Raw genomic sequence first — 20781 nt, forward strand, 5'->3', positions numbered from 1 at the left:
AGTAGAAGATGGCCCAAGTGCTTGAACCTCTGTACCCATGGGAGACTGGGAAGAAGCACCTGGCTCCTGGCTTTGGATAGAGCAGCTCTGGCTCTTCAGCCATTTGGGGAGTGAACCAATGGATGGAAGACCTTTCTCTGTCTCTACCTCTCACTGTCAGAAACTTTGCCTCTCAAATAAATAAATAAAATATTTCAAAAAATCTGTTAAAGTGAATTGCAACCACTATTGTATGTTTTCTTTTGCAACTTCAAGTGGACATAGTTCATAAAATAAAATGAATCATGGTTTCATAAACACTAAAGCTTATCATAGACAATTGGTAGCAATGAATAGCTTCTCTCATAGTCTCTCTTTATAAATAATTAATAAACCAATTATTTTCTTCCTACTCTGCAAAGCCAATTAATTGACTTCAAATTTAGAATTTTCCAATCACCCAGAAATGCACAATGTTAATGCTTTTGGAGCTTTATAAGAGCATAAAATAGCAATTTTTAATTCTTGCACTTTTTAACACTGGAGAGTTCTAAGACATTAAATGGTATTTTTCTTTCTAACCCACGTAAGACTAACAATGTGCAGAAAAAAATGAGGATTTTCATTATGCAGAAAAATAATTGTGCTTTGCCTAGAATCATACTTCAACTTTGGTTATTTTTCCTTTCCACTGAAGCCAGGAAGAAGAGAGTCCTGTGAAACTAATAAAATGCCCCTGGTGTTCTTAAATGATTACTTTTTGGACAGGAATTTCCAAGAAACAACACCACTGTCGTAGTGAACTTTTTCTGTGGTTGGAATCTTCTCTTTGCTTTCAGGAGACCAAGAGAAGCCACATGGAGATCTCAGGGGAAGGCCACATGGGAATGGAGAGGCATGCATCTCCTCTGGAAGCAGTTGTGTCTGTGAAATTTTTTGCTCATGGCAAATTTGACAGGTCTCTATCCATTGATAAAGAAAAGACTCATCATAAAAATTAGTAATGCAGAAAAAAATCATTGAAATTTCATTTTTTTCTGCCACAGGCAAGTGGAACAACATCTCTCACAGTAAAACAGACTGTAAAGAGTCTATCCAATATCTCTGGCTCTCCTCACATCCTAAGGACAGACCTCGGAGAACTTCCAGCTGCCTCTTCCAGAAAGGTAAATCAATAATAAATTGTTAATAAAAAGAAAAAGGAGGTAACTTTTTTCTGTATTTCTGGATAGGATTCCTGTCATTGAATCAATATCATGATTTTTATTCATTTTTCCTTCTTTGGAATTGGGGTAGGAGTAGGCAAAAACATGCATGAAAGAAGGGGGAAAAAGCTTAAAGTACCAGATTGTAAAGTAGTAACAAATGGACAGGAAGGCTGGAGATGAAGGGATAAAGACTAGGTTAGGGAAAAAAGCCAGCTTATTAAATCCTTAAAAAGAGAAAGGAAGAAAGGAGGAGGAAATAGAGAAGTATGGTTATGTTCTTCTGGAATTACATTCTTATGCAATCTGTTCTCTTTGTATTAATAAAAATAAAAATGTTTAACAATTGAAAATTTATTCCTTTATTGAATCACTACTGCCTCATTCCAACACTATAAAAACAGAATCCAAAGGCAGGCATAGGTTGCAGGGTGGGGCACAGTGCAAGTGGCAGTGACAGCCCTATTTCTCTAATATCAAATTCTGCACCCCAGCTTCTAATCTAGCAAAGTGCTACATATCACCCAAAATCAATTTCAGAAAATAAACCACTTAGGGCAAAAGCTCAGAGAAAATCAATGAATTCATTATTCTTTGCCTGTGAAGTACTCATAAAAATTAGCATGCTGCTAAATAAAGTGAGATGATGGCCAAGCTATGCATAAAGAACACAGGGCTGCAAAGTCAGCAGGCAGTTTGGTGTTTTATGAGCACCCAAAGTGAACTGCAGATGATGGAAGGGGATGCATTACAGAATGGGAGCTGAGTAGGCAGTCCATCCAGCAGTGATCAACAAACCTTTAACCTGAGATTGATGAGTATTTGTGAAGTGTACAAATGAGTTCTACCTGAAGCAACAGTAATTACTTTTTCCTTAGGACACAAGGAAAAAGTAATTTTTTCCTAATTTTTATCTGTTTTTCATTTTATTTGAAAGACAGGGGGAGATGGAGTGGGGGAGAGATTTCTTCCATTTTCTGGTACCCACCCAAATGCTCACAACAGCAGGCAATGTTCAGCCTGAAGCAAGGATCCTGGAACCCCATCCAGGCCTGGGTGAGTTCAGTTAATTCTGAGGACACACAGTCTTCAGTGACACCTGTCTTTATAAAGACACATCTCAATACAAAATAAAACTCCCTACTCAGGACTTTGGTGATCCAAGAGGAAACTTTCAAATATTTTGCAGATGAATGCAAAACAGAAATCTGAGACTTCTGTGAGCCAACAAGTTCCCTGCCTACCTGAGAATCAGCCTGGTCACCAGGGAGATAAAGGGAAGAGGACCAAACAAACCACTTGAGACCTGTGCCCAGAGTCTTACCTCTTGAGTGAGCATAAAGGCAGCCCAGTCATTGGGCACTGGCAGTTTTGGACCACCTTAATCCTAAAGTGGGTACACAAACTAGTCAACTCCAATTTGGGCTGAGTTATCAGACTGGAAGTCTGGACAAAGATTGTCACCCATTAAGGAATCTGGACACAGGAATGGCCAAAAAAGAACCATCAGGAGATGCGCACAATAGGAGTCAGAGTACTAAGTGGGTAATAAATGCACAGATCCTAGACCAAGGCAACAGGCAATGCCAACCTTCTCTTTTGTTACAAAATTTTCTTATTTTATCTTAAAGGCCTTGAGAAACAGATCTGCAGACATCTCATGTGTAAGACAAACATGCATCATTCATAATTGGCCTATAAATATTAGCATTCTTGTCCTGATCAATGAGCCTCAAGAACTAGCTCAGGGAGGGGCAATTAAAGGGAATCACTTCAGTCTCATTATTAGGGGAGTACACATCCTCCATGAACTGATTCTTACAAAACATTTCTCCAATTTTCCAGGAGAAATACATCAACTCTGAAGAGACTACTTTTTTTTTTTTTATTTGATAGAGCCCAATACCTGTCTTGGGAATCACCTGTGATGTGAAGTAGATGGATAAGAAAGCCAATTGGAATCATCTACTAGAAGATGAGATACTTTACCCAAATCACTATATTTCACTCTACAGAAAAACGCAAACTGAATCACAAAGAACTCCAGTCGATCAATCCCCTTGTTTAAGCAAAGGGCATATTTGCATTACTCCAGATATGCAGGCTGCTCTTTCTGTTGTACCTTCATGTGGATTATCTGCATAGGGATACAGAGTGAGGGGGAGGCTGCAGTAGTAAAAATGGTCAATGTTTCAACTATGAAACTGATTTTTAATTATCTCAAATTCAGTCATAAAAATTCTGCTCTAAGGAGCGGCAAGATGGCGGAATAGGAAGGGAGCACACTATTAGTCCAGGGAAGAGACAGGTTAATAAAAGTGGAGATACTGCAGGGTCAAGGAAGAGTAGGGGAAAAAACAGCAGAGGAAACTCTTCTGGAACTAGTGATTCACAGTGAACCTGCGTGGAGAGCGTGGGAGCCCAAGTTTGGGACACTAGCGGCAGACTCAATGCACCAGTGCTGGAACGCGAGGTGAGCCGAATCTCCATAGCCAGAGACACCAGCGGGCAAGTGGAAAGAGGAGACTAGAGGGAATGAGGCTTGAAACTCCGTGGGGAAAAGTTCACCAGGCTAACTAGAAGAGAGAGAGAGAAAAAAAAAAAAAGTGACCGATATGGACACGAGTTTCTCTCTCTCCGCTCACCACTCAAGGGCTAGCAAGACAAAGAGCAGCTGCCATTTTGGACATACGTCATAAGCAGGGCGACCTCAGGTCTGCACCGGCCCTGAGCCTAGCAGAAAAACCTGACTCTGGGGGGAGGGGTGAAATAACAGGAGATTAGCATCTAACATGGCAACCCAGTGGGAGATTGCAGGAGAATTGGAGCCCACACCGAGGGCAGCACAGATTCCCTGTGTGGTCCTTGGGAAAGAGTTTCCAAGCTCTGGCTCCTGTGGGTATATCATTTGCCTGCTAACTACCTCCAATTACATTCAGCTGTGCGGAATTACTTCACTTTTGAATCAAAAAAAGATAGGAAGAGAGATTTACCACACCTAACCTGGGAGTGTCATCTTTGACACACCCTCAACCCTGAGGAACCAAACACAGCTCTCAGTCCACACTCATCTCAAGCCTCTAAGGCTCCACCGAAAGCAGACAGTCCACTTAATATAGAGCCATAGTGTAACAAGAAAAAACACCACAGTGAAGAAACCAAATATCTCCAACATGTCAAACAACAAACGCAAAAACCGAGGTAAGAAGAACAAGGAAGACACTATGACGCCCCCAAATGAAAAAACACCCCAATTCAAGATTATGAAGATGATGAGATAGAAGCAATGCAAGAAGTGGATCTCAAAAAATTGATAAGAACATTAAGAAGTTCTCAAAAACAAATTCTTGAACTACAGAAATCCTTAATGGACAAGATAGAAAATTACTCTTGGGAAAATGAAATATTAAGGAGGAATCGAAATGAAACAACTAGTAGAACAAGAAACTGTGATAGTGACGAGAAATCATAATGAAATGAAGAATTCAATAGATCAAATGACAAACACATTAGAGAGCCTTAAAAACAGAATGGGTGAAGCAGAAGAGAGAATATCAGACTTAGAAGACAGAGAACAGGAAAGGAAACAGGCAAACCAAAGAAAAGAAGAATAAATTAGAAATCTAAAAAATATTGTCGGGAATCTACAGGATACTCTTAAAAAACCCAACATTCGGGTTCTAGGAGTTCCTGAAGGCATGGAGAGGGAGAAAGGATTAGAAGGCATTTTCAGTGAGATACTAGCAGAAAATTTCCCAGGTTTGGAGAAGGATAGAGGCACCTTAGTACAGGAAACTTATAGAACCCCTAATAAACATGACCAAAAGAGATCCTCACCACGACATGTTGTAATCAAACTCACCACAGTGAAACATAAAGAAAAGATCCTAAAATGTGCAAGAGAGAAACGTCAGATTACTCTTAGAGGATCTCCAATTAGACCTACAGCAGACTTCTCATCAGAAACCCTACAAGCTAGAAGGGAATGGCGAGACAAAGCCCAGGTACTAAGAGAGAAAAACTGCCAGCCCAGAATATTATATCCTGCAAAGCTCTCATTTGTGAATGAAGGTGAAATTAAGACTTTTCATAGAAAACAGAAACTGAAAGAATTTGTTGCCACTCATCCTGCCCTGCAAAAGATGCTTAAAGATGTGTTACACACAGAAACACAGAAACATGGTCACCAATATGAAAGAAGGTAAAGAAAGGAAACCTCACAGCAAAAGATCACAGGAAGCTCAATTTCTCTTTGACATAGAATTAAACTCTGATGCTCTGGTAAAGCAATGTGTTAAAGTAATCTATTATGTTCTCTTGATGTCTGTTAAATTCTAATTGTTCAAAAATAGCTGAATTTTTATTAAGAGCTAAGGGTTATTTAAATATATGCTTATTTTCAAAGATTTGAATAATCACCTTGTAACAATGATCAAATTTGGTCTATGTTATGTCATGATTTTAAGGAATCTTATTTCAATGAGATATTTTGGATTTTGAGCCTTCTTGGCATTCTTGACAGGCATTCAAAAAATCAAAGTTTCAAACAATCTGGCCTCTAAAATTTCCAGTAAATGCTGGACTTTGGTTTTTCCAGTTTGGGCCCAACTGAAAAAAATTGAAGAACCTATGTCTCTCATCTTATAGAGACACCAACTAATCAGGCTATTTGGATTATATTAGAAGTACTGTCAAGATGTGATGTGGTACCAGACTTTAAGTTTCTATAATGGAAAATGCTATTAATACAAATGTTTGAGAATTAAAAAGTCTAATGATCTTGTGTCACTAGACATGATAGTTATCTTAATGAGAAAGCCCCAGAGGCCTAAAGGGTTAAATACTTGTAAAATCCTACAGGTAATTTCAAAAATACTGTGAAGTAAGCAAGTGCCTCTTGTTGGCTGATGAGTTTATAATTTTAAACATGGCAACTTAAAGTCTTTTGTCATCCACAGTTGTATCTGATTTATTGCTCATAAAACTAAAGCGTTGTTGGTTCTGTGTTTAGCTGTCCTCCTATAGGTTCCTATGGACTTTTTCCAGCCACTTCTATTGTATTCAGTACTTTGGGATGGCTCTGTAAACAGATGAAGCCAATAATGTATTAACAGTACCAACTGAGAGAAAGTATGGTTAACTGAAGTTACTAAAAACAAAAAGCAATTCAAATCAATTGGCAATCTACAAAAAGAGTTAAAGATTTTAAAAGCTATTGTTAAAATTGCTATATTGGTCTACTATGCTATGTTATATGTGTGTACATATTGTATGTCCTCATGGGGAAATTTTATTGAGTTTTATTTTAAATGGCTTATAGATAAGATTGTCCATAAATTTAAGCTGCTAAAATCAATCAAAGATATATTTTAATTTGTGTGACCTTAATCTCTGTATCATATGTTTTAAACTTGTTGGTAGAAAGAAACTAAAATCATTTTATATGGTTGTGTTTAAGTTTACTGGTTAAACAAACCACACCATGTTAGATATTTAAGAGGTGTTTTGAAATACATGATTCTTAAAATTTATAGAAGGCATTGGACCTTCTGGTAAATGTTTTCTTAAGTTGTTATCTAATGGTTGAACCTGTTTACTAAGTATTCATGTGATATTGCTATTGTCAGCAAGCGATCCAGGACTTACTCCCTCATTTCTCTATTCTAAGCCCAACTTCTTTCATTTCTCTATTCTCTTCAAGGTAGGAAACTAATTCTATTATGAAGGAATCTGTAGGATGCACAATTTAATCTTTAGACCTTATAAAAGAGATGGCTAACATTTTTCTGTAATAGCATAGCAAAATAAGAGCTTAAATAATAATCTCATAGCTAGATTCACTTTGCCATCAGTGTAGTATACAGTAAGTAGAAAAAGCCTCCCTTTCAGACCAAAGGGAAAGAAAGTTTTAAAGTGAGAATATAATTTTCCTCATGGGCATTGTCTACCTTAGAAAAACTACTACAGAACATGCCTGTGACTATAGACTTGTAGTTCAGGCCACTGAAGATTAGAGATGGGACTTGGGCACTCCCTTGACTTGCATCCTCTGGTCTGCTTTAACACAAACCAGGAGGAAAAGAAAGCTCGGCATCAGAAGCAATGGGTGGCAGGCCTATTAATGGCTGATCTGTACAGTGATCTGCCCTCAAGGAGACCCAACAGGCCAGTCCACTGCAGTGGCTTTCAATGTGGTAAGCCTTGGCTTCAGCAGAAGTCAACTTATGAAGAGCCCTGGCAGCTCTGCCAAGAGTTGGATCACTGGAAATGGACCTGCCCTGGAGTCGAAGGATGCCCAGGTCAGAGCCACAGATCTTATTGGCTCTAAGCTGAAAAGCCCTTCACTCAGCCCAGCTTCCAAAGTGACCACTGCAGCTGAGGGGACAGCCAAGTAGGGTTAGCAAAATTGCAGGCAGAACTGTAAATTTCTTGTTAGAGATGCCACCTGCCTTTACCTGGCCAGCTCTCCTCCCAGGCCAGCCAAGTAATGAAAGTCAACAGAGTGCCTTCCCCTAGGAGGTTCACACCTCCCTTAGGATGTACCCCATGCAAAGAGATAGATAGGTCTGGGCCTCTTAACTTACAAGGCCTAAAGCCCAACAGATTATTATCAAGCCCCTTCTATCAGGTTCTATTTGCCTCTCAATCAGAAAACTTAATTGTAGCTTAGACAGCACCTTTCTTAGCTCCTCTAATAATGACTCTGTCCTTTGTTCTAGACCCTGTCTAGCGTACTTGGGCCTCATTCCTTTGTAATCATAACCTCTACTCTACCACCAATGGCTCTACTCCCAACCTGTGTGTACTGATGGTCCTCTTCCCCACTTAATGCTGTATAATTGTTCAAACCTGGTAAATGCCACTCTTAGGATCATTGGTTACTATCCTCACTCTGTCTTTTATGACCTTGTCTACATATGAGCAGAGTCGGTAAACTTGGAAGGCTTCCATAGCCTTGGCAACTCATGATGACAGCCTAGGGTGGTTACTGGCGCCATAAACTAGAGTGTCAATTTGTTGGGTCAACAACAGGAGCCACTCTGCACTTGCTCCTCATGCGGGATCTCTGTCCTTAATGTGCTGTACATTTTGATTTGATGCTATAACTAGTACTCAAACAGTATGTTTCACTTTGTGTTTCTATGTGGGTGCAAACTGTTGAAATCTTTATACTAAATTGATCTTCTGTATATAAGGAGAATTGAAAATGAATCTTGATGCAAATGGAAGGGGAGAGGGAGCGGGAGAGGGGAGGGTTGCGGGTGGGAGGGAAGCTATGGGAGGGGGAAGCCATTGTAATCCATAAGCTGTACACTGGAAATTTATATTCATTAAATAAAAGTTTTTAAAAAAATTCTGCTCTAAGCAAGACACACATAAAGCCAAGCTCATCCCTTTCTCAACAAAAATTTAATGCTAACTGCATATTTAGGAGTGTACTATTGCATTTAATTCCAGTACTTCTCTACATCTTATAAGATTTTAATTATTTGAGAGGTTGAATTAGACAGTGAGAGCAAGAGACAGAGATAAAAGTCTTCTGTCTGCTGGTTCACTCCCCAAATGGCTATAACAGATAGAGTTACACTGATCTGAAGCCAGGAGCCAGGAGCTTCTTCTGTCCCCTACTTGGGTACAGGGGCCTAAGCACTTGAACCATCTTCTACTGTTTTTTCAGGTCATAGTCATAGCTGAGAGCTGGATCAGAAAAGGAGCAGCTGGGACTAGAACCCGTGCCCATATGGGATGCCAGTGCCACAGGCAGAGGATTAAACTACAGTACCAGCCCCTCTATATCTTATAAGCACATCTTATCTGTAAGAAGAAAACTGAAAAGTGAGTCAAGTATATCACAAATTATGTTAGAAATTATCTCTAATTAAAAAAAAAAAGGAACACCCTATAATAGAAATCTGCACAAATGAACTGTGTCCTATTACTTTATCCTTCAGAATACTTTTCAAGATGTCTTCTGGTCTTCATATCTTCCCTTGTTCCTCATACACTTTCTACATCACTGCCTCTCTGTCCCTGCAGCTCTCGCCCTTTGGAAGCAGTCTTCTGGACTGTCAATCATTATTTCAAAATGTTTTGTAGGGAGGGCCTGAATGGCCTTCTAATATTCCTTAAATATATATTTCCATAAAAGAGACAATAGAGGGGCTGGTACTGTGTCCCAGCAGGGAAAGCTGCTGCCTGCACTGCTGGCATCCCATGTGGGCACTGCTTTGAGTCTCGGCTGCTCCATTTCTGATCCAGCTCTCTTCTAAAGTCTGGGGAAGCAGTAGAAGATGACCCAAGTCCTTGGGCCCCTGCACCCATGTGAGATAACTGGAAGAGACTCGAAGCTCTTGGCTTCAGTTCAGGGTAGCTCCAGCCATTGCAGCCATCTGGGGAGTAAACCAGAAGATGGAAGGCCTTTCTCCCCCCCCCCCCCCCGCCTCTGCTTCTCTCTAACTCTGCCTTTCAAATAAAAATAGTAATAATAAAAACAGACAGTAGAGCATAGTGGGAAAGCCATTGCCTGTGATGCTGGTATTCCATATTGTGCATGAGTTCATGTCCCAGCTGCTGCTCTACTTCTGATCCAGTTCCTTCATGTGCCTAGGAAAGCTACAAAAGATGGTACTTGTGCTCCTACTCCCAAATGGGAAATGTAGAAGATACTGGCTCCTGACTTTAATCCAGTCCAACTGCAGCTATTGTGGCCAATAGGGGTGTGAACCAATGGATAAATGATTATGTCTCTCTCTCTTTGTAACTCTGCCTTTCAAATAAATATTTTTAATTTTTTTAAAAATTTAACAAATGGCCCTGAATATTCTGACTCATCTTGACATGTAACAGGATCCAAGAAAGTTGCTGCTGACTTTATGTAGTGCCTCCTCAATCCATTCTATAAGAAAAAAAAATATGTATTTCTTTTGCTATCCAAGCCCTCAAATCTAAAAGAAACAATATTACCCAGTACAGCTCTATTTAAGGCTGCTCCTGCACTGAAGAAAAGTAAAGGAGCAAGGGGCCCAAACCCTGTGTGGCAGGCTGGCATTCTCCTCCTCACTCTGCATCTGAGTTTCTGGTTAGAGATGGAGACAAAGTCAACTCCAGATACTGCAGTGGTACACAAACAGCCTCAATCACAGACACTCCTTGTGTTGTGCAACAGAAGGAGAGCACAGAGCACTATGTAAGGGAGGAATACATTGAACGAAAAGGAAAGTATGTGAATAGACATAGCTAAGAATTTCCCCACTCTGCTGATCATGATCTCAAGGATGTCCAGGCCAGAATTCCATTTCACTTTGGAAAGCCCATTCCATAAAGTTTTCTCCACCTAGGTGTATTCTTCTGTGAGGAATCAGTCTTCCTGTGAAGGATGGTACCACCACAGACTGAAAACCAGTAAAAAAGCAGAGTGATGGCTTTAATTCTCAGAGGTGAATGGACAACCACATCTATGAATTCTGCCTTAAAAAATAAGCCTCCTTCTGCTCTATGAATCTGATATAGGTTTGGGCTAAAATGAGAAACACAGAGACCAGTTGGGTCTGTTAGGTGAGAAGAAAGGAAGCTTGATTTCCAGTTGTTACTTTGTAGCATGTTAGTCTTAAGAGGATTTCATTTTCCACTTCTATTTGAAGAAATGGAAAGGTAGAATCAGTGCCAGCCTAACACATGGCAGCTTTAGCCACTGATGACATCACAGCTTGCTACCCAAAAGTGGCAGCCAAAATAAACTCAACAAATGAGAACCAAAATAAAACAGAAGAGTCTAACAATACCAACAGTTGTTCAGCAGATATCACCAAGATCATGACACACAAGTCATCAGAAGGATAAAGGGTGGGTCTGGCTTTGTGGTACAGTGGATTAAGCCACCACAAAATAAAATGCTGGGATCCAATATGTGTGTCCACCCTTTAAAAAAGATTGATTTATTTGAAGGTCGGAGTTTTGGGGGCCAGTGCTGTGGCATAGCTGGTTGAGGCATCCCTGCATCCCATATGGTCCCTGGTTCCGGTCTTGGCTGCTCCACTTCCAATCCAGCTTCCTGCTAATGTGCTTTGGAAAGTGACACAGTATGGCCTAAGTCCTTGGCCATTTGTCCACATGGAGATCTGGAAGAAGCTACTGGCTTCTGCCTTCAGATCAGCTCAGATCTGGCCATTGCAGCCATTTGGGAAGTGAACCAGCAGACTAAAGACCTCTCTATCTGTCTCTATATTTATCAGTAACTCTGTCAAATAAATAAAATAAATCTTAAAAAAAAATGTCAGAGTTATAGAGAGGAGGGAGAGTCAGATGTGGATTAGCAGGTAAAGCTGCTGCCTGCAGTGCTGGCATCTGGTATAGGCACAAGTTCATGTCCTGGCTGCTCCACTTCTTAACCAATTCTCTGCTAGTGGCCCTGGAAAAGTAGAAGATGGTCCAATACCTGGGTCCTTGCCACCCAAGTGGGAGACCTGAATGAAACTCTTGGTGCCTGGCTTGGGCCTGGCCCAGTCTTGGCCATTGCAGCCATCTAGGGAGTAGACCAGCAGATGGAAAATCTCTTTCTCATTCTCTCCCTTTCTCTATCTCTGCCTTGCAAATAAATAAATAAATGCTATAAAAGAGAGAGATCTTCCATCTGACATGGCTGCAATGGCCAGGGCTGAAGCACACAGAAACCAGGAGCCAGGCACTTCATCTGGGTCTCCCACATGGGTTACAATGGCCCAAACACTTGAGTCATCCTCTGCTGCTTTTCTCAGGCCAACAGCAGGGAGCTAGGTTAGAAGTGGAGCAACTGGGACATGAACTGCTGCTCATCTGGGAAGCTGGATTGCAGATGGTGACTTTCCCCATTGTGCCACAATGCCAGCCCCATGAGTGCCAGTTTGAGTCACAGCTGTTCCACTTCTGATCCAGCTCCCTGCTAACACAACTGGGGAAGCAGAAACAGATGGCACAAGTACTTGGGTCCTTGCACCAATGTGGAACACTGGGTTGGACTTCCAGGCTGAGTCAGCATTATTCATTGCAGTCTCTTGAGTGAACCAGCAGATGCAAGATCCCCATCCTTCTGTCTCTGCCTCTTTCTCTGTAACTCTGCTTTAAAATAAAATTTTTAAATCTTAATAAAATAAAGAGAAAGTGTGAGAGAGTAGCCACAGTAAAGTAACAGAGCAAAGCTACAGTTGTGCTGTCCCTCAGCAGGCTTCTGCCTCAAGTGGGAAGTCTCTGGCTTACAGACACTGACATAAGACACATTCACAACACATTTCAAAACAAAAGATGAGAGGTTTACAAGGCACATTGATTTTATGATGACTTTCATTCAATAGGTACACTGGGTTTAGGTATATGCCTTTTGTGCAGCCAAGTTAACCCAGGGACTAATTCAAAGAGAAACATTGAGGAAGATGTGCTGCCAGGGGAGAGAATTGCAATGTCCCATTGCTCTTATAGCATCATAAAGAGAATGAAAAGGGCTACTTATGTCTATGGTTATAAGAAGGACAAACACTTCAGAAACACTTCAGCACAAACACTTCAGAAGGGGGGAGCAAATTACAAATATAGTTATTTTAAGAAAATAAAATGAAGTAAATTTCAGAATATAATGTGGGGTAGAAAAACACCATCAGTTCACCAATTCGCACGGGCTCCAGGAAAACTGCCCTGCCTACTCATAAACCAAATGTTTCAAAACACATTTTCTGATTAAATTCAGAAGATTACAGGAATCAGCACTCTGGGTGTTCAGATGCCAAATTAAGTTTTAGTTTCCACTATGGGCAGATGTAGCCAACTACTCAGATCATGAGAAAAACTTTTCCATAAGAAGGAACATGAAATATTCAGTCACACAGAATAACTATGCTTAGTGCTCAAAGTGAACCCCAGGATAAGCACCCAGAAAACCTGTTAGGTCTTGGGGCCAGCTCCATGGTGTAGCATGTAAAAATTTATTTATTTAAAAGGCAGAGTTACAGAGAGGCAGGGCACAGAGAGAGGTCTTCCATGCACTGATTCACTCTGAAAATGGCTGCAACGGCCAGAGCTGGATCTATCCGAAGCCAGGAGCCAGAAGCGTCTGTCAGGTCTCCCATGCAGTGCAGAACCCAAAAACTTGGGCAATCTTCCACTGCTTTCCCAGGCCACGGCAGGAAGCTGGATCTCAAACAAGCACCCATAAGGGATGCCAGCACTGTAGGTGGCAGCCTCACCTGCCATGTCACAGTGCCAGCCCTCAAAATAAACCTATTTTAAAAAGCATTTTAAATGAGGGATGGGAGAGAGTTTGTTTATCCAAAGCAAGGATGACATAACATAACATAACTACTACACAGAAGGAGCTCCTGGCTCCTGGCTTTGGATTGGCATAGCTGCGACCACTGTAGCCATTTGGGGAGTGAACCAGCAGATGAAGACTTATCTCTCTCTGCCTCTCCTCTCTGTAGCTCTGACTTTCAAGTAAAATAAATAAATCTTTAAAAAAAATAAGGTAACTACTAGTACTCATTAACTTAAAAAATATAGAAATTTAATGAAACTCAAAATATAACCAAAATCATCATCTACTACAAATTATAATCTTTATTCTGAATCATATTAGACAAAATTTAACCCCTCTCCCCCTTTGAAAAATGCACATGGGACTGGTGTAGCAGGTTAAGCAGACTCTGGCAGTGCCAGCACCCCACATGGGCACTGGTTCAAGACCTGGCTGCTCCATTTCCAATATAGCTCCCTAATTCACCTGGGAAAGCAAAGGATGATGGCCCAAGTGTTTGGGCCCCTGAAATCAAGTGTGAGAACCAGAAGAAGCTCCTAGCTTCTCGTTTTAGCCTGGCCCAGCCCAAGTCATTGTGGCCATTTGAAGAGTGAACCAATGGATGGAAGACCTCTCTCTGTCTCTCCATCTCTCTGTAAATCTGCTGTTCAAGTAAATAAAATGAATAAAAAAAAAAAACCTATACAATGTTGTATTTTGGTTATTCCCTCATACAAAGAAAGCTCAGATGAACTGTAGATGAATCCTCCTGGCTTGATGCAATTCAGAAGGAGGATTGCTTCTGCCACCCTGTGCTAGACATCAATGAGAGTTATTAATAGGAAGATGAGTGGACACATCAGACTGCTTCCTCACATGGCATCTTTTCTTAAAGACATCACTGCTACATTATCAGATTATGTCTCTCATATGAAACATGTCTCTCCTAAAAATTTTAAAGAACTTGCTGGAAACTTCTAGCAGAGCAGGGGATGATGTGCCAAGAAAAGTGAGTTAGCCTGAGTAGTCCAGGAAGCCTGTTCTTGGCTGTTTTCAAGTTCGTATTAATGTACACACAACATAGTTGCTGAGAAAGTGTCTTACAGTTGCTTCCTGTGTGTGAAGCAACTCTTTTTAGCAGAAACACATAACTGCTTGTCCACTCACAAGCACTGTGATAGGGAGTACATGGGAGAAAAGGTCAAAAACACACTGGGTTTCAGAGGAAGAATGCTGTTACCCTAGCAACCTCTATCCAGGATTCCCTTTCTATTTTTACTTCCTAGGTAACCTCACTATGTTAAATGAGTTTCACAGATTAGTAATCTGGTGACAACAGGACTCTAACAGAATCTATGAATCACTGAGTTAATCAAGTGAAAACTTCATTATACTGAAAGTCTATAGCACTAGTTTTCAGGGCCACATTGCTCTTTTTTTAAAAGATGTTTTATTTATTTATTTGAGAGGTAGAATTACAGATAGTGAGATGGATAGAGAGAAAGGTCTTCCTTCTGCTGGTTCACTCCCCAGTTGGCCAAAATGGCCAGAAGAGCTGCACTGATCTAAAGCCAGGAGCCAGGAGCTTCTTCTGGGTCTCCCACATGGGTGTAGAGGTCCAAGGACTTGGTTCATCTTCTACTGCCTTCCCAGGCCATAGCAGAGAGCTGGATCAGAGGAGCAGCTGGGACTGAAACTGGTGCCCATATGGGATGCTGGCACCACAGGCAGAGGATTAACCTACTGAGTTACAGTGCCAGCCCAAAGCCACATCTTTTACAGTACTGTGTGGGCATCTCTGTGCAGGGAGAGGGGCACATTTTCTCTTTTCTTCCTTACCCCTCTTCACATTAACACCTTGTAAGAAGGCTTCCACAGACCAGTCATTTTGAAAATCTACCACTAATATCCTCCCATGTTTAAAATGTCATGGGGTTAAACACAGAACCCAGAATAAGAAAAGTAACTTGAATCTGGTGTTGTGTCTGAGCGGGTAAAACCATATGGGTGCCAGTTCAAGACCTGGCTGCTCCACTTCTGATCCAGCTCTCTGCTATTGGCCTGGGAAAGCAGTGGAAGATGGCCCAAGTGCTTGGGCCCCTGTGCCTGTGTGGGAGACCTGGAAGAAGGTCCTGGCTTCTGGCTTCAGATCCATGCAGTTCTGGCCATTGTGACCATATGGGGAATGAACCAGCAGATGGGAGATCTCTCTCTCTCTCTCTCTCTCTGTCTTTGCCTCTCTGTAACTCTGCCTTTCAAACAAATAAATAAATAATTTAAAAAAAAAAAGTAATGGGCCAGCGCCACGGCGCCCTTGGTTAATCCTCTGCCTGCAGTGCCAGCATCCCATATGTGCACCAGATTCTGTCCCGGTTGCTCCACTTCCAGTCCAGCTCTCTGCTGTGGTCTGGAAGGGCAGTGGAGGGTGGCCCAAGTGCTTGGGCCCCTGCACCCACATGAGAGACCAGGAGGAATCACCTGGCTCCTGGCTTCGGATCAGCATAGTGCACCAGCCATAGTGGCCATTTGGGGGGTGAACCAACGGAAGGAAGACTTTCCTCTCTGTCTCTCTCTCTCACTGTCCAACTCTGCCTGTCAAATTAAAAAAAAAAAAATTAACTGGCCCTCTTAATTAAAACCATGTGGACTGTAAGATAATCAGCTCGGTGGAGCATTGAGTGACTGTAAAGAACTAGACAAGAAAAATTGATACTTTTCTGTATTTATGTTTTCGTAGCTCTCCATTATGAAAATCCAGATTGAAGTAGCTCATTATTAACTCACACGGTAGACTTGCATTAATTTCAGTTCACTACTCACTTTGCAAAGGGGTTAGCAGCAGGTAATAAAAGTTGACATCCCTAATAACATGAGAAGAAAGAAGGGTTGAAGACAGAAATTGAAAAGCAGGAAAATAAATCAGCTATGTTTCCATGGCCTCAAGCTCCAGATTGAAAAAGAGTCTGTTAATTAAACACGGAGGAGCGATCAATCCACAAAGCTACTGCACAAGCTTCACGTGCTGCTGGGAAAGTCAGCCAAACACAGAGCGCCCCAGCTGTCAGATGTGTCCACAGGGTCCAGCATGGGGGCCAGGAGCCAGACCCTACTCTGATCTTCCATCCCCACCTCTCCACTGCCTCAGGCTCCAGCTGAGGGCCACCGAGCCCCGCCCAGCTGGAAATACCAGGGGATATAGCCAGAGGCCCAGCCACAAGGCATTCTCTGACCCACCCAAAGTGAGAACTGGGCTTATTTAAACATAGGGAATGGGACTCCTTCCTTTGCGTGCTCTCAACTGCCCTGCTTGTGCCGTTCCTCGTCCAGTGTACTTTAAGGAGAATTTGAGCGAGGCAGCCTGTGGGACCGGCCGAGAATTGGGAGACTGGGAAGTGGCTGTGGGAGACACAACACCTGGGCCCCAGCCTTGACTCTGCTGGAGAAGCTCCCAGGATCACTGAGAAGCAAGTGATCGAGGTCTGGGAGCCGCCACCCGCCATCCCACCCACCCCTCTCCCACACACGCATAGATGCCCCCTCCTGTTCTCCATACTTGCCGTGGAAAATCTCGGTAGCAGGTCCCCTTTCTTCAGGACACACGGGGAGCAAAGCGGGGAGTGTGGGACAGGAGTCGCTGGAACTTGGGACCCACGGTGGCAGATGCAGAGGCACAGAAGCGGCGGGCGGCAGGTCTGGGGCGTGTGCTCCCGAACTGCCTGCAACTGCACTTGCAGAGCAAGACTGCCCAGTGAATGCAGGAGAAGGAGCAGCGCGGCCTCTCAGGGCCCTCTCTGATCAGTAAATGAACTTCTGTTCCCAACTCTGAGCCACTTGGAAAGGCACGCGCATGCGCACGTTCTTCCGCATGCACACGCACAGGCGTTCAGAGCAGGAAAACGTAAGAGCACCGGGTGACTCTGGGAAATGGAGTCCAGGCCAGGGCATTCCTGGATAGACTTACTGGCCCTCTCCTAGGACTTCAGTGTGGGGTGGGCGGAGACAGGCTGGGAACCAGAGGGCGTTTGCTTTTGTTTACATCCCGCCTTCCCTTCCTTCCCACCCCAGATCTCAAGGGTCAGCTGCTGTTCTTCCTTTCTTGAACAAAATCTTAAGAAGTGACAGCCACTGCTGCTGAGTCCCAAATCCCGGTTGCCTCACACACGCTGTTTCCCTCAGAAAAATCCTACTGGTTGCTTTATTCCTGGACAGCTTCTCTCAAGTAATGAATGACAAGGATTTCAATGTAACTCTTAGCACAGGTGTACACAGCATAGTTTAACATCTAGATTTGAGAATACAATTTTTATTTGTGTCTTTTATTTGTGGTTCTTTTCAAAGCATTTTACACCACCCTCTAATTCACCAAGTACAAAAAAAAAAAAAAAAAAAAGAGAGAGAGAGAGAGAGAGAGAGAGAGAGAACTGGATACAGGACTAACATTGCCAAATATCTTCTAGGGGCCAGATTACCAGAGTAAATGCCTTACTTTGTATCAATTATACCTTAGGTTAATTCTGGAGACAGTATTCTCAATTTACAAAGAGAAAGCTGAGGTGGAAAGAGATTAGAATTAAATTTGCCCATGGAAGTATGGTAAAAAAGTCTAGGTTAAAGGCCAACCAAAGTGAAATATTGGTTTAAGAAATCTTTAGGGACCAGCACTGTGGCATAGTGGGCTAAGCCTCCTCCTTCAGCACCGACATTCTATATGGGAGCTGGTTGAAGTTCCTGTGCTCCACTTCCAATCCAGCTTTCTGGTCTAGCCTGGGAAAGCAGTAGAAGATGGCCCAAATGCCTGGGACCCTGCATCCACATCAGAGACCCAGAATTTCCTGGCTCCTGGCTTTGGATCAGCTTAACTATGGCTATTGCAGCCATTTGGGGAGTGAACAAGTGGATGGAAGACTTCTCTCTCTCTCTGCCTCTGCCTCTCTGTAACTCTGCCTTTCAAATAAAAAAAAAATCTTCTTTAAAAAAAGAAATATTTCTTTTATCTTGGGGCCCAGATTCTAAAACCCAGATTTCTCATCTCTAAAATAAAAAGTGAGGAAGAGGAAGAGTATCTACAATCCTAATCTTCACTGTAGAGAAACACATAGGATTATAACTTCTCTAAAAAAGAAAGGAGATTCAAAGTTGCTATTGCTATATGGTTATTTTTCTCATGTTTAATATCAAGATAGCATATAAATATTATGCATTCTTAGGTATATGTGTGGTGTTTGATTTTTAAGATTTTAAGTAGAAATGTAAATGGAAGCAGGATGACATGGAGTTCTGTTTGTGATTACTTCTGTTAATTATAATTCATGGGATTAGAATTGCTGGATGAGGAATGCTTAAATGTATCTATTCATTTCACACTAATGTTTATTATTATTATTATAATTATTTGACAGGCAGAGTGAACAGTGAGAAAGAGAGAGACAGAAAGAAAGGTCTTCCTTTTGCCATTGGTTCACCCCCCAATGGCCGCCGCGGTAGGTGCGCTGTGGCTGGCACACCACGCTGATCCGATGGCAGGAGCCAGGTGCTTCTCCTGGTCTCCCATGGGGTGCAGGGCCCAAGCACTTGGGCCATCCTCCACTGCATTCCCTGGTCACAGCAGAGAGCTGGCCTGGAAGAGGGGCAACCAGGACAGGATCGGTGCCCTGACCGGGACTAGAACCCGGTGTGCCGGCGCCGCAAGGTGGAGGATTAGCCTAGTGAGCCGCGGCGCCGGCCTTCACACTAATGTTTATGTCAGGAAATATTCTTTGTGTAGACTGCTTTTTCTTGCCAGAATGAAAATTCAGGAGGGCAAGAAACATGTTTGCTTTGACATTAAAACTCAGCATCTTGATAGAGTCATTCTTTTAGTTGAATGAATAAATGAGGCTATAAAAATTAAACAAATACAATCTCTTATCCCCAAGAACTACATAGTTGAAGAGACAATGAAATAGATACCTATTTGATGACTGCCACAATTAGAGGAATGTATAATTTGTTGCTCAGAGACAACTTTGATAATAAAAGAAACATATTAATAATGACACAGGGCTGAAATGTATAAACAGAAACCATCCAGGGCCAAGCAGGTTAAATGTTCACCCTAGCTTTGTAAGGCTTTCCATTCACTATTTAGTAAGCATTTACTGAGCATTCTTTTGTGTGGTGTGTTGAAAGAACTACCAGCCACATGATTTTCCTAGATATTGGAATAAGAGATCCTGAGCAATCAGAAAAGGTTGGGATGAACTAAGAGGCTTTTGACACAAAGGTAAGAAAAACAAAAAGCAGAGAGTTCAATTAAAAAGTATATCAATGGTAATTTAGTAGGATCTGAACCAAGGTATGGTGGTAGTGGGAATGAAGAACAGGCAACAAATTACAGGGAGATCCAAAAGGCAGAAACAACAGGATTTCAGTGGTAGATGAGGCAGGAGGGAACTCATGTGTAAACCTTCATTTGGATTTTATTATTTAATGGACAAGGTGTTCTCAGTACGTTCATGTTCATCAGTAATAAAAGGCTACCTCCAACTGACTTATAAACTTCCCCTAAATCCAGGACACAATCTCATGGGTAGCTACTTATCTATAAGCCTTATGTTGATCATCAAGCCAAATATTTTTAACTGCTACAATCTACAATGGTCCTCATTATGATGCAGTTACTTAGAAACTAAAACACATAATCCATGTCTATAAGAAAGGTCTAAATAAAAAAGTAAAATTCAGGGGCTGGTGTTGTGGCACAGCAGGTTAACTCCCAGGCCTGAAGTACCAGCATCTGATATGGGCCCCTGTTTGAGACCCTGCTGCTCCATATTCAATCCAGCTCTCTGGTATGGCCTGGGAAAGCAGTAGAGGATACTTGGTCCCCTGCACCCACATGGGAGACCCAGAGGAAGCTCCTGGCTGCTGGCTTCAAATTGGCACACCTCTGGCCATTGTGGCCAATTGGGGAGTGAACCATCATATGGAAGACCTTTCTCTCTGTGTAACTCTGATTTTCAAATACATAAATAAATGAATGAATAAATACACCCACAAAATCGTGTAATTCAAAGCTAAATTTGGAATACCTCATTAATTCACAATTTATATATTTACCAACCTTAGGTAACTAAAGCACAATTAAGCAGAAAAGAAGTAAAAAAATTTTCCCTGGGGAGGGGCCAGCACTATGGCATAGTGGGTAAAGCTGCCACCTGCAGTGCCAGCATCCCATATGGGCATCGGTTCAAGTCCTGGCTGCTCCACTTCTGATCCAGCTCCCTGCTATGGCCTGGGAAAGCAGTAGAAGATGACCCAAGGCCTTGGGCCCCTGTACCCATGTGGGAGACCTGGAAG

The 20781-nt window shown here is 42.1% G+C and overlaps 1 protein-coding gene and 1 pseudogene across 1 annotated transcript in view; both read right to left on the reverse strand.

The window, feature by feature from the left end:
* LOC133755642 (zinc finger protein 717-like) overlaps positions 1-17250 on the reverse strand; it is a 44607-nt gene extending 27357 nt beyond the window's left edge. The window contains exon 1 of the mRNA XM_062185706.1: positions 17001-17250. The gene's annotated coding sequence lies outside the window, so the exon portion shown is untranslated. The remainder of the gene's footprint in view (positions 1-17000) is intronic.
* Positions 846-1099, reverse strand: LOC133755643 (apelin receptor early endogenous ligand-like; annotated as a pseudogene).
* Positions 17251-20781: the final 3531 nt, after the last annotated feature.

Source organism: Lepus europaeus, unplaced genomic scaffold (assembly GCF_033115175.1).
Source record: "Lepus europaeus isolate LE1 unplaced genomic scaffold, mLepTim1.pri SCAFFOLD_66, whole genome shotgun sequence".
Classification (NCBI taxonomy): Eukaryota; Metazoa; Chordata; class Mammalia; order Lagomorpha; family Leporidae; genus Lepus; species Lepus europaeus.